Raw genomic sequence first — 14,632 nt, 5'->3', positions numbered from 1 at the left:
AATCACGAGCGGCTGAATAGTGTATTTGCTTTTCTCTTTGTTGGTTGAACTATGAATTCATCGATATGAATCCCGAATTATGTTCCTATGTGCGATCCTGTAAAGAAGACACTTTGAGTCTCAACCAGGCATGCAGCATACACCGCCTGCCAGTTGTCACGAGTGTAAAGATGACGGCTTGATTTAAAACATATGACGCATATCCACACGTGACGCCTGACATGGTATCGCCTAAAAAATTCTAGCGAGGAAGCGAGCGGGGAACGATACATCCGTTAGCTCACAGTAATACAACCAAATGGTTCTCTTCGAGGTATCGTAGTCAGCGTTGAATAACATCCACTTTAAAATCAAGTTGGAATTAGTACGTTTGGAGCGTGACGGGCCGTGGCGGTCCGTGACGTGCCGTGGCGGGCCGTGGCGGTCTGTGACGGGCCGTGGCGGTCCGTGGCGGGCCGTGGTGGTGACAGGGGGGCCGTGGCGGGCCGTGGCGGGCCGTGGCGGTGACAGGGGGGCCATGGCGGTCCGTGACGTGCCGTGGCGGGCCGTGGCGGGCCGTGGCGGGCCGTGGCGGTGACAGGGGGGCCATGGCGGTCCGTGACGTGCCGTGGCGGGCCGTGGCGGGCCGTGGCGGTGACAGGGGGGCCGTGGCGGTCCGTGACGTGCCGTGGCGGGCCGTGGCGGGCCGTGGCGGTGACAGGGGGGCCATGGCGGTCCGTGACGTGCCGTGGCGGGCCGTGGCGGGCCGTGGCGGTGACAGGGGGGCCGTGGCGGGCCGTGGTGGTGACAGGGGGGCCGTGGTGGTGACAGGGGGGCCATGGCGGTCCGTGACGGGCCGTGGCGGGCCGTGGTGGTGACAGGGGGGCCATGGCGGTCCGTGACGTGCCGTGGCGGGCCGTGGCGGTGACAGGGGGGCCGTGGCGGGCCGTGGTGGTGACAGGGGGGCCGTGGTGGTGACAGGGGGAACTTGAGTTCATCGGACAGGCCTGCAGGGGGCTGACGGGTAGAGAGCCCGTTGACTTCCTCGCATGGCACTTCTTATTAGTTGTGCGTTGATAATTCAAGTTGACATGAAAGTAAACAAATAATCACTGTGCCAGCATATTTCATCATATTGAAATAACACTTTAGATTCCACTTTAGAGCCTGAATCATATTTCAGCTGACAGCCGCACGTCAGCAACAAGGTTGTGACGGACACCTGACTGCAATATCATAACTGTACTTTTCGCTTACAAAGCTAAAGACATTAAACGAAGACGCAAGTGTACGCCATCAAACATACGCATATGCAAACGCCTTCACAGCATCGCCCCGTTCAATGATACTAAATACTGATGTTCTGCCGAACTGGAAAGACTCCTGGAAACATTGATGAAAGGAGGGCCTTTCCCAGAAGTCCAGGGCACCGACCGGTCGGGCAAATGAGTTCTGCTGTTGGCTCAATCAGCTTTCATCGCATCCGACTTTCATCTCGTCGCACGTCCGTCTCACTGTGTCACAGTCTGAAGCTGAGGGAAAGAGACCAGGCATCCAGAGAGAGAGAGAGAGTGACAGAGAGAGACAGATAGATTGAGACAAATACGGCAATTTGGAAGAGAATTCAATGTAGGCTGAAATGGTGGAAGTGAACAGGGACGAATATGTGTTGAAAGGTTGATACGTCACCGTTCAGTGGCCCCGGAGCAGATTCAGCTGGCTGGTTGTACACTACATATCAGTTTGCAATGTATAATTAATTCATAGCACATTTTTAACCATATATTGATACTCCGGGGCGGGGGGGTGGTGTATTCAATCTGAACCATTCTAATTCTCAGGTCAATATTGTTTTTTTCTAAACGTTGTTTTTGTACCACTGCACATGCAAGAATGGTTCCAACCAAGACAGCAAACTTAATTACTCCTTTCAACCTTGACGAAGGCAGCGCAGCCTCAGACAGGATAAATACATCGGAACCTTTTTCATAAACAACTTTCACTGATAGTTTTGATTTGAAATATTCACGAGGGAGTATTTTGCATTTTCTGTGTTGTTTATCTTTTACGACTCCGGTGTTGTAAAGTCCTTTAGTCAGAGAAATATGACGCCCGGTGACCCGAGTGCCTCCCATGTGAGTTCTCAAAATGGAAAAAGGTGTAGCCATGTTGTGGAGAAGATCCAAGACACACACACAATCACATCATTGGACCAGATGTTGTTGGTCCTGTCACTATTTTCTAGCCGCTTGGTGCAACTTCAAGCATATTAAAATATGATAATTGTCTTCTTTTAATACTCTCTTGTTCTTCCTAGCAGGAGATAGATATATAGATGGATAGATAGATAGATAGATGGATGGATAGATGGATAGATAGATAGATAGATGGATGGATAGATGGATAGATAGATAGATGGATGGATAGATGGATAGATAGATAGATAGATAGATAGATAGATAGATAGATGGATGGATAGATGGATAGATAGATAGATAGATAGATAGATAGATAGATAGATGGATGGATGGATGGATGGATGGATAGATGGAAAGATGATGGATAGATGGATGGATAGATGGATAGATAGATAGATGGATGGATAGATGGATGCATGGATGCATGGATAGATAGATAGATAGATAGATAGATAGATAGATAGATGGATGGATAGATGGATAGATAGATAGATAGATAGATAGATAGATAGATGGATGGATGGATAGATGGATAGATAGATAGATGGATGGATAGATGGATAGATAGATAGATAGATAGATAGATAGATAGATAGATGGATGGATAGATGGATAGATAGATAGATAGATAGATAGATAGATAGATGGATGGATGGATGGATGGATAGATGGAAAGATGATGGATAGATGGATGGATAGATGGATAGATAGATAGATGGATGGATAGATGGATGCATGGATGCATGGATGGATGGATGGATGGATGGATGGATAAATGGATGCATGGATGGATGGATGGATAGATGGATAGATATATAGATAGATAGATGGATGGATGGATAGATAGATGGATGCATGGATGGATGAAGGGATGGATGGATAGATGGATAGATGGATAGATGAATGCATGGATGCATGGATGGATGGATGGATGGATGGATGGATAAATGGATGCATGGATGGATGGATGGATAGATGGATAGATATATAGATAGATAGATGGATGGATGGATAGATAGATGGATGCATGGATGGATGAAGGGATGGATGGATAGATGGATAGATGGATAGATGAATGCATGGATGCATGGATGGATGGATGGATGGATGGATAGATGGATGCATGGATGGATGGATAGATGGATAGATATATAGATAGATAGATGGATGGATGGATAGATAGATGGATGCATGGATGGAGGGATGGATGGATGGATAGATGGAAAGATGATGGATAGATGGATGGATAGATGGATAGATGGATGCATGGATGGATGGATGGATGGATAAATGGATGCATGGATGGATGGATAGATGGATAGATGGATAGATATATAGATAGATAGATGGATGGATGGATAGATAGATGGATGCATGGATGGATGAAGGGATGGATGGATAGATGGATAGATGAATGCATGGATGCATGGATGGATGGATGGATGGATGCATGGATGGATGGATGCATGGATGGATGGATGGATGGATGGATAGATAGATGGATGCATGGATGGATGGATAGATGGATAGATATATAGATAGATAGATGGATGGATGGATAGATAGATAGATGGATGCATGGATGGATGGAGGGATGGATGGATAGATGGATAGATGGATAGATGGATAGATGAATGCATGGATGCATGGATGGATGGATGGATAGATAGATGGATGGATGGATGGATGGATAGATGGATGCATGGATGGATGGATGGATGGATGGATAGATATATATAGATAGATGGAGAGGGCTTGTTTGTTAATGCGTGCCCTCATTTAAGAGTTGCCGCCTCAAAGTGCTGGCTTGGCTGTTCTGAAGGAAGGAAAGAGTGAAGAGGAGGAGAAGCAGGAAGAGGACACATAACAATCTCGCCCCAACACTCAGAGACGCAGGGGTCGGCCATTTACGATCACCTCCTCCGCCCCGGCCTCATTATTACTTCCTCTGTCTGTCAGACACTTTTAACCCTGCTGGACTAATAAGTGAGTGTGGGAGTTGACTTCAGCCTGAGTTGCAAGTACAGCTGACCGTGTTCCAGCTAATCAGGCTGGAAACGATCCCCAACGAGTCCACCACGACAGCAGAAACACGTAATTGAAGAGGGGAATACTAAATGTTCACATGTACAAAATATGTATGCAATGAGGCCAAACAACACACACACACACCAATGTGCCAGATAGCGAACGGTTACTCTCCGAGGGCAAAAAGAGATAGTACATGCAGAACAGGGAGTTATTAGCAGAAACACTTATTTCAAAAAGGAGGAGGGGAACCGTGGGATGAAGAGAGGGGACGCAGGGAGAGAGAGATTTTGTGAATGCAATAACGCTTTTAATGACGAGGAGAATATTAACAGGGCGTGCAGGCAGTCTCAAGGGCAAATGCAAATGTAATCCAAAATGCAACTGTAGGTGGCGAGATGTGTGCGGAGTTTAGCGTGATGCACATGATGCACGCTCGGTCAGTAATGAATCACCCGGAGAACGTGGGCTGTTTCTTTTTACAGGCCGCTTTTATACACAGCTAAGCATTAAATGTGCACCCCCAAAGTATTTCGGGATGATTTTCCTATCCTCTTGATAAACGATCAAATGGAAGGTAAATAGGTTTGCAATGTAGCCCACGGCTCACTTTAGCACAAAGCTCCGCCTACTAATTTTCTAATTTGCAAAAATGTTTTCATGGCTTGGATCCCAGAACAAGAGGCTGACTTTCTCATTTAGATTAAGACCCCATCTAAGCCGTGTTCAGACGATACGTGCACCTGCAGACTGAAAAATAACTTAGTCAGATGAATTCATTATTTTGGGCAAGAAATGTGACTTTTTTTGCAAGAAAATGAAATCAGTGTTTTGGGGAATGGTTATGAGTGCTCCAGTCGAAGGTAAATGAGTGGTTATGAGGTAAAGGAGTTGTTATGAGTGCTCCAGTAGAAGGTAAAGGAGTGGTTATGAGTGCTTCAGTAGAAGGTACATGAGTGGTTATGAGTGCTCCAGTAGAAGGTAAAGGAGCGGTTATGAGGTAAAGGAGTGGTTATGAGTGCTCCAGTAGAAGGTAAAGGAGCGGTTATGAGGTAAAGGAGTGGTTATGAGTGCTCCAGTAGAAGGTAAAGGAGCGGTTTGGTTATGAGTGCTTCAGTAGAAGGTAAAGGAGTGGTTATGAGGTAAAGGAGTGGTTATGAGTGCTCCAGTAGAAGGTAAAGGAGTGGTTATGAGGTAAAGGAGTGGTTATGAGTGCTTCAGTAGAAGGTAAAGGAGTGGTTATGAGTGCTTCAGTAGAAGGTACATGAGTGGTTATGAGGTAAAGGAGTTGTTATGAGTGCTCCAGTAGAAGGTAAAGGAGTGGTTATGAGGTAAAGGAGTGGTTATGAGGTAAAGGAGTTGTTATGAGTGCTCCAGTAGAAGGTAAAGGAGTGGTTATGAGGTAAAGGAGTGGTTATGAGGTAAAGGAGTTGTTAAGAGTGCTCCAGTAGAAGGTAAAGGAGTGGTTATGAGGTAAAGGAGTGGTTATGAGGTAAAGGAGTGGTTATGAGTGCTCCAGTAGAAGGTAAAGGAGTGGTTATGAGGTAAAGGAGTGGTTATGAGTGCTCCAGTAGAAGGTAAAGGAGCGGTTATGAGGTAAAGGAGTGGTTATGAGTGCTCCAGTAGAAGGTAAAGGAGTGGTTATGAGGTAAAGGAGTGGTTATGAGTGCTCCAGTAGAAGGTAAAGAAGCGGTTATGAGGTAAAGGAGTGGTTATGAGGTAAAGGAGTGGTTATGAGGTAAAGGAGTGGTTATGAGTGCTCCAGTAGAAGGTAAAGGAGCGGTTATGAGGTAAAGGAGTGGTTATGAGTGCTCCAGTAGAAGGTAAAGGGGATCATTCCCTTCTCTAACAAAGGGAATATAGGACTCAGAACAGTTTTTGATTGGGTTATTAAACTTTTATCAGCCTTCGCATGGGAGCCTCATCACAGGCTCTTGATGATCAATAAATATTGATGTAGGCTATCATCAATCATTTATTCAATGATTGATCCATGACAGAAAACACACATTATCTTCAGGGTGACAGGACATATTTTGAGGCTACTGTTTGAGGATATTATTATTGTTGGCATCAACAAAGGCTATAAGATGTATTACTGATGTATTACTATTTATTATTCTGTGTCTACCAATTAGTTTTTTTCTTCACTTTTGGTTGAACATGTTATGTGAGGAGGTCCTTTTATCACAACATAAAAAGCCTCTCCGTGTGAAGCTGCAGCTAAACATGAGAGGATATGTCTCAAAATGATGGGGCAGCTCTACAAAGACACTCATTTGATAGTGACCTATATTACCATTATATTGTTTTCAATTTGTTCAGGTAGAACAATTGGTTCCATTTGTTTCAATTTGTTTTCACAAGACATAACTGACAGTATTTCAGAAAGAAAGACAAGAATATCAAAAAGTAGTTGCCCTTAAATTGATCCTTGAGGAGCCCCAACATGTAGTATACATTTGTATGTGAAAGTATGATCTATAGAGACAGAGAAATATTAAAAGCCGTTCCAGACAGACCAATGCTTTCCTTCAGTCTATACATTAAAAGTTAATGTGCATCTAAATTAATCCTTGTATCATAAATTCCTTACTAAGGTCGTCTCTGTGCTGTGATACGCCTGGAAAACCCTCACATATTTTAAATGTAGTGTTTTGAGTTGAGAAAATAAAAAATTAAAGAACTTACTAGTTGGCCCGATATCAACGACAGGCGAGACAACACGTGGAACGCTAAATTCTCCGCCATCTTTGTTGCAATCTGAGGGAAACAACAATGTGAGGACATAAAGGATAGACCACGTCGTTGGGTTGTCGGTACAATACAGTTCACAGCAGTCATTTTGACACATCATTGCGGGGTAAAAAAAAGGTGTAATTAATAACATTAATTACGGTCCCATGCCATTGCACAATACAAGTGCCCTGGCCCACCTGAACGGGGCCATAATTAACATTATGTATTGCACCTGTTCTTAACCTGCAGCGACATGTCAAAAATGGCTGCTGAGAATAAAAGAAGTCACACTTGTGGCTCTGTAGCGTTGAAGGTGAGTTATAAAGTAATCCTTATAGGATTGACATCATAAACTCCAGAGCCTTGTTTCATGGTCCCAACTGGTGGTGAAGCAGTCTGGGGCATTAGATTACACCTGTGATTTATCATCCTGGGGCTGTCAGCAGTACGTCACTGTCTCAACACCCCAGAGGCTCGCAGCCGCCACAGGGATTTGACAGATTTGTCTATATATATGTGTGCGTGTGTGTTTGTATGTGTGTGTTTGTGTGTGTGTGTGTGTGTGTGTGTGTTTGTGAGTGTGAGAGAGAGAGTGAGTGATGAAGGGGAAGGATGAGTCCGCCCAAGGCGCCCTCACCCTAAATGACCTTATATCAAAGTGATATAATGGCACAAAAGATTGATGCTGCAGAGTTAACAAGGTGGACTTTCCTTGTGCTCACACTGGTCGTGTACATGCACAGACACCCCCATCTGTAATAAGATGTATTTGTTTAATGGAAAGAAACATGGTCCTGCCAACTCTGAGAGTTTCAACAAGGGGTGTGGAAGGGTGGGACGTGGAGGAAAAAAGTTGCCCGTTCAGCAATGCGATCGATTGATCGCCTGGATGTGAGACCGGGATGGAATCACAAGCGTTATACATATTGGCCGCAGTCAGCTGCGCCCCAATAAATATAGAGCACCACATAATAATAAAGGAGGGGTTTCAGGCTCAGGTCACTACACTTTAGAGCCCAGACTGGTTTGTTGGGGAGCCTGCGCAGTGGGGTCTGGTTGGTGCAGTGGGGTCTGGTTGGTGCAGTTGGGTCTGGTTGGTGCAGTGGGGTCTGGTTGGTGCAGTTGGGTCTGGTTGGTGCAGTGGGGTCTGGTTGGTGCAGTGGGGTCTGGTTGGTGCAGTGGGGTCTGGTTGGTGCAGTGGGGTCTGGTTGGTGCAGTTGGGTCTGGTTGGTGCAGTGGGGTCTGGTTGGTGTATGCACCTCCCGTGCTTTATACGGCTAATTAACACCATCTGTCGTGGAGTAAACCAGATATGATTTGATTAGATTTGCATCAGGTGTTGCACACAGTGGATCGGTCTAGAGCACAATGAGGTGACCCGCCGCTGCCGAAGGGCGAGGTCGTTGTCAGAAGAGATGATCCAGAGGTGTTCTTCTCCTTTCACCAGGCTAACAGTGGGAATGTGGGAATGTTGTGTGAGACAGCGGCTTTAACTAAAAATGATTTCCACCAAGGAAGGTGCCATGACCATAAGTTGGGACCAATGGGACTTGGAAACAATGGGACTTGGGACCAATGGGACTTGGAGACAATGGGACTTGGGACCAATGGGACTTGCAAACAATGAGACTTGGGACCAATGGGACTTGGAGACAATGGGACTTGGGACCAATGGGACTTGGAAACAATGGGACTTGGGACCAATGGGACTTGGAGACAATGGGACTTGGGACCAATGGGACTTGGAAACAATGGGACTTGGAGACAATGGGACTTGGGACCAATGGGACTTGCAAACAATGGGACTTGGAAACAATGGGACTTGGAGACAATGGGACTTGGGACCAATGGGACTTGGAAACAATGGGACTTGGGACCAATGGGACTTGGAGACAATGGGACTTGGGACCAATGGGAGTTGCAAACAATGGGACTTGGGACCAATGGGACTTGGGACTAATGGGACTTGGAGACAATGGGACTTGGGACCAATGGGACTTGGAGACAATGGACCACGTCCAGAAAAGGCGTGGTCCTGTCTCGGTGAGCATCAGTTTTAACCATGTGTAGAATGTTTGGTGATGAATCATACTTGTGTGTGTGTGTGTGTGTGTGTGTGTGTGTGTGTGTGTGTGTGTGTGTGTGTGTCTGTGTGCGTGTTCCCCTTTCTCTCCATCCACTCCCTGCATGTCTCTGCCTGAGGTAGAATAGAGGCAATGACGGTTTGGAAATTAAATCAGTTCCCTCGTGGCCGTCGACAGTTGTGCTTATTCTGCATAATGGTCTGAAAATAGTTCACCGTGAGTCATTTTTCGGCGGAGACGGAGAGCCTGCCGGGCCGACTCAATAAGCACTCGTCCGCAGTGTAGTGACACATCTTCGGGATGTGAAAATAGAGAGTTAATGAAAGCGCTGGCGCACAGACACGGGAGGAGTGATTCACGCATTGCTGATAAATGTAATTGTAGGGAAGAGTTCAATTGCTGCTTCTAAAAAATATGAGACTTTGACAAAGGCCTTTGACTGCAGCGGGTTTATTGTACTTGACTTGTTATTAACACCCACCCGTTTCCCTTTCAGCTACAAGTCTGTCTGCATGCCTGACCTCTCTTGTTTATCCACTTGTTCTTCACACTTGACCGTATAGCCCATTAGATCAAATATAAATTACCCTAAAAGCTGTTAATTACTCTTGTAAGTACCGGCCGGGTGACCCGCCCCTTTATAATCAGCCCTCAGTGGGCGAGTTATTATAGGAAGAGAAGTAAATGTGTTGAACTTTGACCTCGGCAACCGAAGAGAGAGACACACAAAGAGCCAGCCTCTCTGTCTCTCTCTCTGTCTGTCTCTCTTTCTGTCTGTCTCTCTGTCTGTCTCTCTTTCTGTCTGTCTCTCTTTCTGTTTGTCTGTCTCTCTGTCTGTCTCTCTTTCTGTCTGTCTCTCTTTCTGTCTGTCTGTCTATCTCTCTGTCTGTCTCTCTTTCTGTCTGTCTGTCTCTCTTTCTGTCTGTCTCTCTTTCTGTCTGTCTGTCTGTCTCTCTTTCTGACTGTCTCTCTTTCTGTCTGTCTGTCTCTCTGTCTGTCTGTCTGTCTGTCTGTCTGTCTATCTGTCTGTCTCTCTGTCTGTCTCTCTTTCTGTCTGTCTCTCTTTCTGTCTCTCTGTCTCTCTCTCTGTCTGTCTCTCTGGCTTCGTCCCGCCATACACAACCTCTGTCTCCCTTGGGTTGTTATGGTGATTAATAGACACCTCAAGTCCACAGTGGGATCCAAAAGCTGTGATTAGAGGAGATTGCACCTGTCAGACACACACACACACACACACACACACACACACACACAAGGGGACAGAGGTGGCCTGAACATGGGCCGTATATCTTCTCAGATACACACAGCGGCTCAGGTCGTCAATGAAGCATTGACAGGCGTCTGGGTTGTAGATGATACGGGCGCTCTGCAGACCTCCAGGTGGACCACAGCGCCGTGTCCATCGGCCCGTGAACCCTGACCCGGAGCAATATCCACAAAAGAACTTTTAAAGCCCGACCGCCCCGTATCCGGAAGGTCGGCATGAAGGTTTCTCGTACCACGCGTCGTTGCGACTCGACACCAATTATATGCACCTGTGAACATCGGTTCAGAACTGTTCATTGCTCCGGTCTCCTCCTTCAGGTGCAAAAAATGCCCAAATAAATAGTAAAAGCTAAATAGCTGAAATCCATTCTTTGGTCCAATCGATTTTTAACACTCAAAATATCAGTTGACAGACTGCGTATGATCACATTGTTACTGTTAAATGGGTTGACTCAGTCATTCAGTTTCATTATTATTATTTTTCTATAAGCTCGGCCACAGTGTTTGACAGTGCGTCTCAACACCACACACCTGCACTATAATCCTCTTCTGGCTTTGCCATGTTTCATAAAGGTTGGTGGCGTGACACAGAAGTCGTGGACTAAGCTGATGTGTTTGGGGAAGAAAAAGAGTCCTCGAAGCAAACCCAGAGAACAGATCAGCGCCAGAGAAGTGGAACGTTTCTAAGGACACGTTTAGTTTGCCTCGACTGTTAAATGAAATGAACTGAATTGAAGTATTACTCTACTTTGAATTGTCTTTTAATAGTATTTAGAATAGAAACAAGCCACATGTGGTCACGCATCTTCTTCTTTGTTTATGTGTTAATAACAAAGGCCCTTCCCTGTGTCTGCATCTACGTGTGTGTGTGTGTGTGTGTGTGTGTGTGTGTGTGTGTGTGTTTGTGTGTGTGTGTGTGTGCGTTACGTGTGTTTACAGGTGAATTTCAGAATAAAACACAATGGATTTTGAAGACATACACAAAGACAATTAAAAACAGAAAGACCGACAAACATAAAAAGCAGTTTTAGAGACGAATGGGATGACAAAGGGCAACAGAAGAGGTGACAAACAGAAGAGGTGACAAACAGAAGAGGGTGCACATGTGCGCTGCGTGGATGAAGAACATGTTTTTAAAAAAAGAGAAAAAAAGAAAAGTGAGTTCAAGAGTTGGTCTCTCTGGAAGAAGAAGAGGGGGGGGGGGGAGGAAACTCTAATTAAGGATAAGAGACTCTTTCTGTCTCTCTCTCCTTTCTTTTGTGTGCCTCAGCAACTTTTACAGATCTTCTCCTTTTTCCCATCCTCCCTCTTTTTTTTCTCATTTACTGCAGTGGCAAGCACATCCCCCCCCCCTCCACACACACACACACACACACACTCTCTGTTCACCGCCTGCAGCATTGGAGAGAGTGCTCTGCCGCCTCCTCTCGGGGCGAACGCACATACGCACACACACACACACACACACACACACACACACACACACACACACACACACAGTACAGAAATACGTATAACCCACAGACTTGCATAGCTCATGCATTTATAGCCAAACATGCACATGCTTGATCATATGTAAACACACACACACACATATATAAATGAAGACACACATATATCGTGCCGTGAGGGGGGGTGGGGGGGTTCAGGACTCAACGATGACATGATTCCCTCCCTGATCTCCGCCAATGTGTTTGTTTTCCGTGCAGAGAGAGTTAAATTTAAAAAAAGAAGAGAGGAGCCGTGGGACGGAGAGGCAGATAAGGACATGGGATATGCGGTAAGACCGAGTGAGGGGGAGAGAGAGAGAGAGGAGGAGGAGGAGGGATGAGGGGCGAGACGTTGGTTGTAAGACGGGCGAAGGAAAAGAGCGGAGGGAGTCAGGCGAGGATAAGAGCGAGATGAGATGGAGAGATGCTGTGGATGTCTATTAACATTCACACCCTGAAGCCTCCCCCCTCATCGTGTCCATCAGCCTCCATCCGGCCTTCAGGGTGAGACATTCGGCCAAATTCTCTTCACGTAAATCCCCCCCCCAAATCTTTTTTTTTTAAACATTGTTTTTTCTTTGCCGGCTGATTGTCAACAACGGCGACTTCTCAATTGATGTAGAAGTGGCTCCTCACACCTGACCTCGTTCCCATTCTCCATTTGTTTTTTCCGGGCACATTTGCACCGCCGACGCGTAAAATCTCTCGGAAAAAAGCCGATGAGCCGATTATATGAAATACTCTTCTTTCCCATCCATTATTGCAATTGATTTTTTTACTCGTGGAGACAAGATATTTCATCGCACCTCGAAGTAATGGCTTGGGAGAGCACACACACACACACACACACACACACAGAGTGAAATGAGTTGATAGACAAAGTGAATGTTCACGGTGCCGACAGATAGAGAAACAGAAAGACAGACGGATAGAACCAAATAGAACGGAGAATACATACAAATGTGAATATGAATTAATCAACACGTCTTATCTTTCCGACGTTCAAATGTCCAGACGCACAGCGACGCCGTGATTTGATACATGCAACCTATTTAACAAATTGACAAAGTGAGATTCAACAGATTTATTTCGTAGCTTTAACTTCATGGCTGAACGGTGTACATGTATGGGAATGCCTCTCTAACGACTCCCCGGTTCATTGTTATCATCCGCAAAACATCCATGTCAATAATTAATAAATGCAGCACTAAAAAACACACACACACACACACGCGTGCACACACACCCTGCTTCTTTGTACACGTGTTGCCTGGAGGTAAAATCACCCATACGCCTCTGAGACATGTTTACAGCTCATGGGCGTTAATTGAATGATGCAATCAGTGATAACGGGGTTTCATATTTATTTATTTATACATTTACAGACTGATAAATGCACAAACTGCTCATGTTACTCGGCCCTGAATGGAGAGCGTGTTGATGCTGCTCGTGTAGTGTGTGTGTGTGTGTGTGTGTGTGTGTGTGTGTGTGTGTGTGTGTGTGAGAGAGAGAGAGAGAGAGAGAGAGAAATCAATAGCTCGGATGTTGACATAACCTTACACTCATTCAATATTAACCACACCCTCGTGGGCTGTATTCAGGAAAACACACACACACAGACATTCACACACTCACACACACACACACTCACACACACACACACACACACACACATTACATTACATGTCATTTATCCAATTTTTTTACAATAAGTGCATTAAACCATGAGTCCAAACTCAGAACAACAAGAATCAAGCAAGTACAATTTCTTCAATAACGTTAAACTACAAAGTGCTATCAGTAAGAGACATTTAAGTGCTACTAAAGTGCTAAACAACAAAGTGCTATCAGTAAGGGACATTTAAGTGCTACTAGAGTGCTAAACAACAAAGTGCTATCAGTAAGGGACATTTAAGTGCTACTAAAGTGCTAAACAACAAAGTGCTATCAGTAAGGGACATTTAAGTGCTACTAAAGTGCTAAACAACAAAGTGCTATCAGTAAGGGACATTTAAGTGCTACTAGAGTGCTAAACAACAAAGTGCTATCAGTAAGAGACATTTAAGTGCTACTAAAGTGCTAAACAACAAAGTGCTATCAGTAAGGGACATTTAAGTGCTACTAAAGTGCTAAACAACAAAGTGCTATCAGTAAGGGACATTTAAGTGCTACTAAAGTGCTACTACGGCTCTACCCTCCCTATTCAAGGTATAGTCGAAAAAGGTGTGTTTTTAGTTTGCGACGGAAGGTGTAGAGACTTTCTGCTGTCCTGATGTCAATGGGGAGCTCGTTCCACCAATGAGGAGCCAGCACAGCAAACAGTCGTGACTTCGTTGAGTGTTTAGCTCGAAGTGAAGGAGCTACAAGCCGATTGGCAGAAGCCGAGCGAAGTGAACGGGCTGGGGTGTACGGTTGGACCATGTCCTGGGTGTACGGTTGGACCATGTCCTGGATGTAGACCGGACCCGATCTGTTCGCAGCACGGTACGCAAGTACCAATGTTTTGAAGCGGATGCGGGCGGCCACCGGTAACCAGTGAAGGTCGCGGAGGAGCTATACAGACTATAAGGTGCTTTCCAGAGCCTTGTCCAACAGACTAAGAGACTACCTGGAAGTAGTTGTAGATAGTGACCAAACGTCAGTGGGTACTGGTGGTGAGCTGCTGGTATACTTTTGAATATTGGGATTGTTTATTTGTTTTTGTTCTTTGGCTATATTTTGTTGGTTTGTTGGTTTGTTCTTTGGTGATATTTGGTTGTATGTTTTGTTTGACTTTTTATTTATTTGGTTTTCAAATGAAGCTGTAGAGTGTTTTTGTTGTTCTTGCGATAGTGGAATAAAGGACTCT

Source organism: Cyclopterus lumpus, chromosome 8 (assembly GCF_009769545.1).
Source record: "Cyclopterus lumpus isolate fCycLum1 chromosome 8, fCycLum1.pri, whole genome shotgun sequence".
Taxonomy (NCBI): domain Eukaryota; kingdom Metazoa; phylum Chordata; class Actinopteri; order Perciformes; family Cyclopteridae; genus Cyclopterus; species Cyclopterus lumpus.
Note: the sequence above shows the minus strand (reverse complement) of the source record.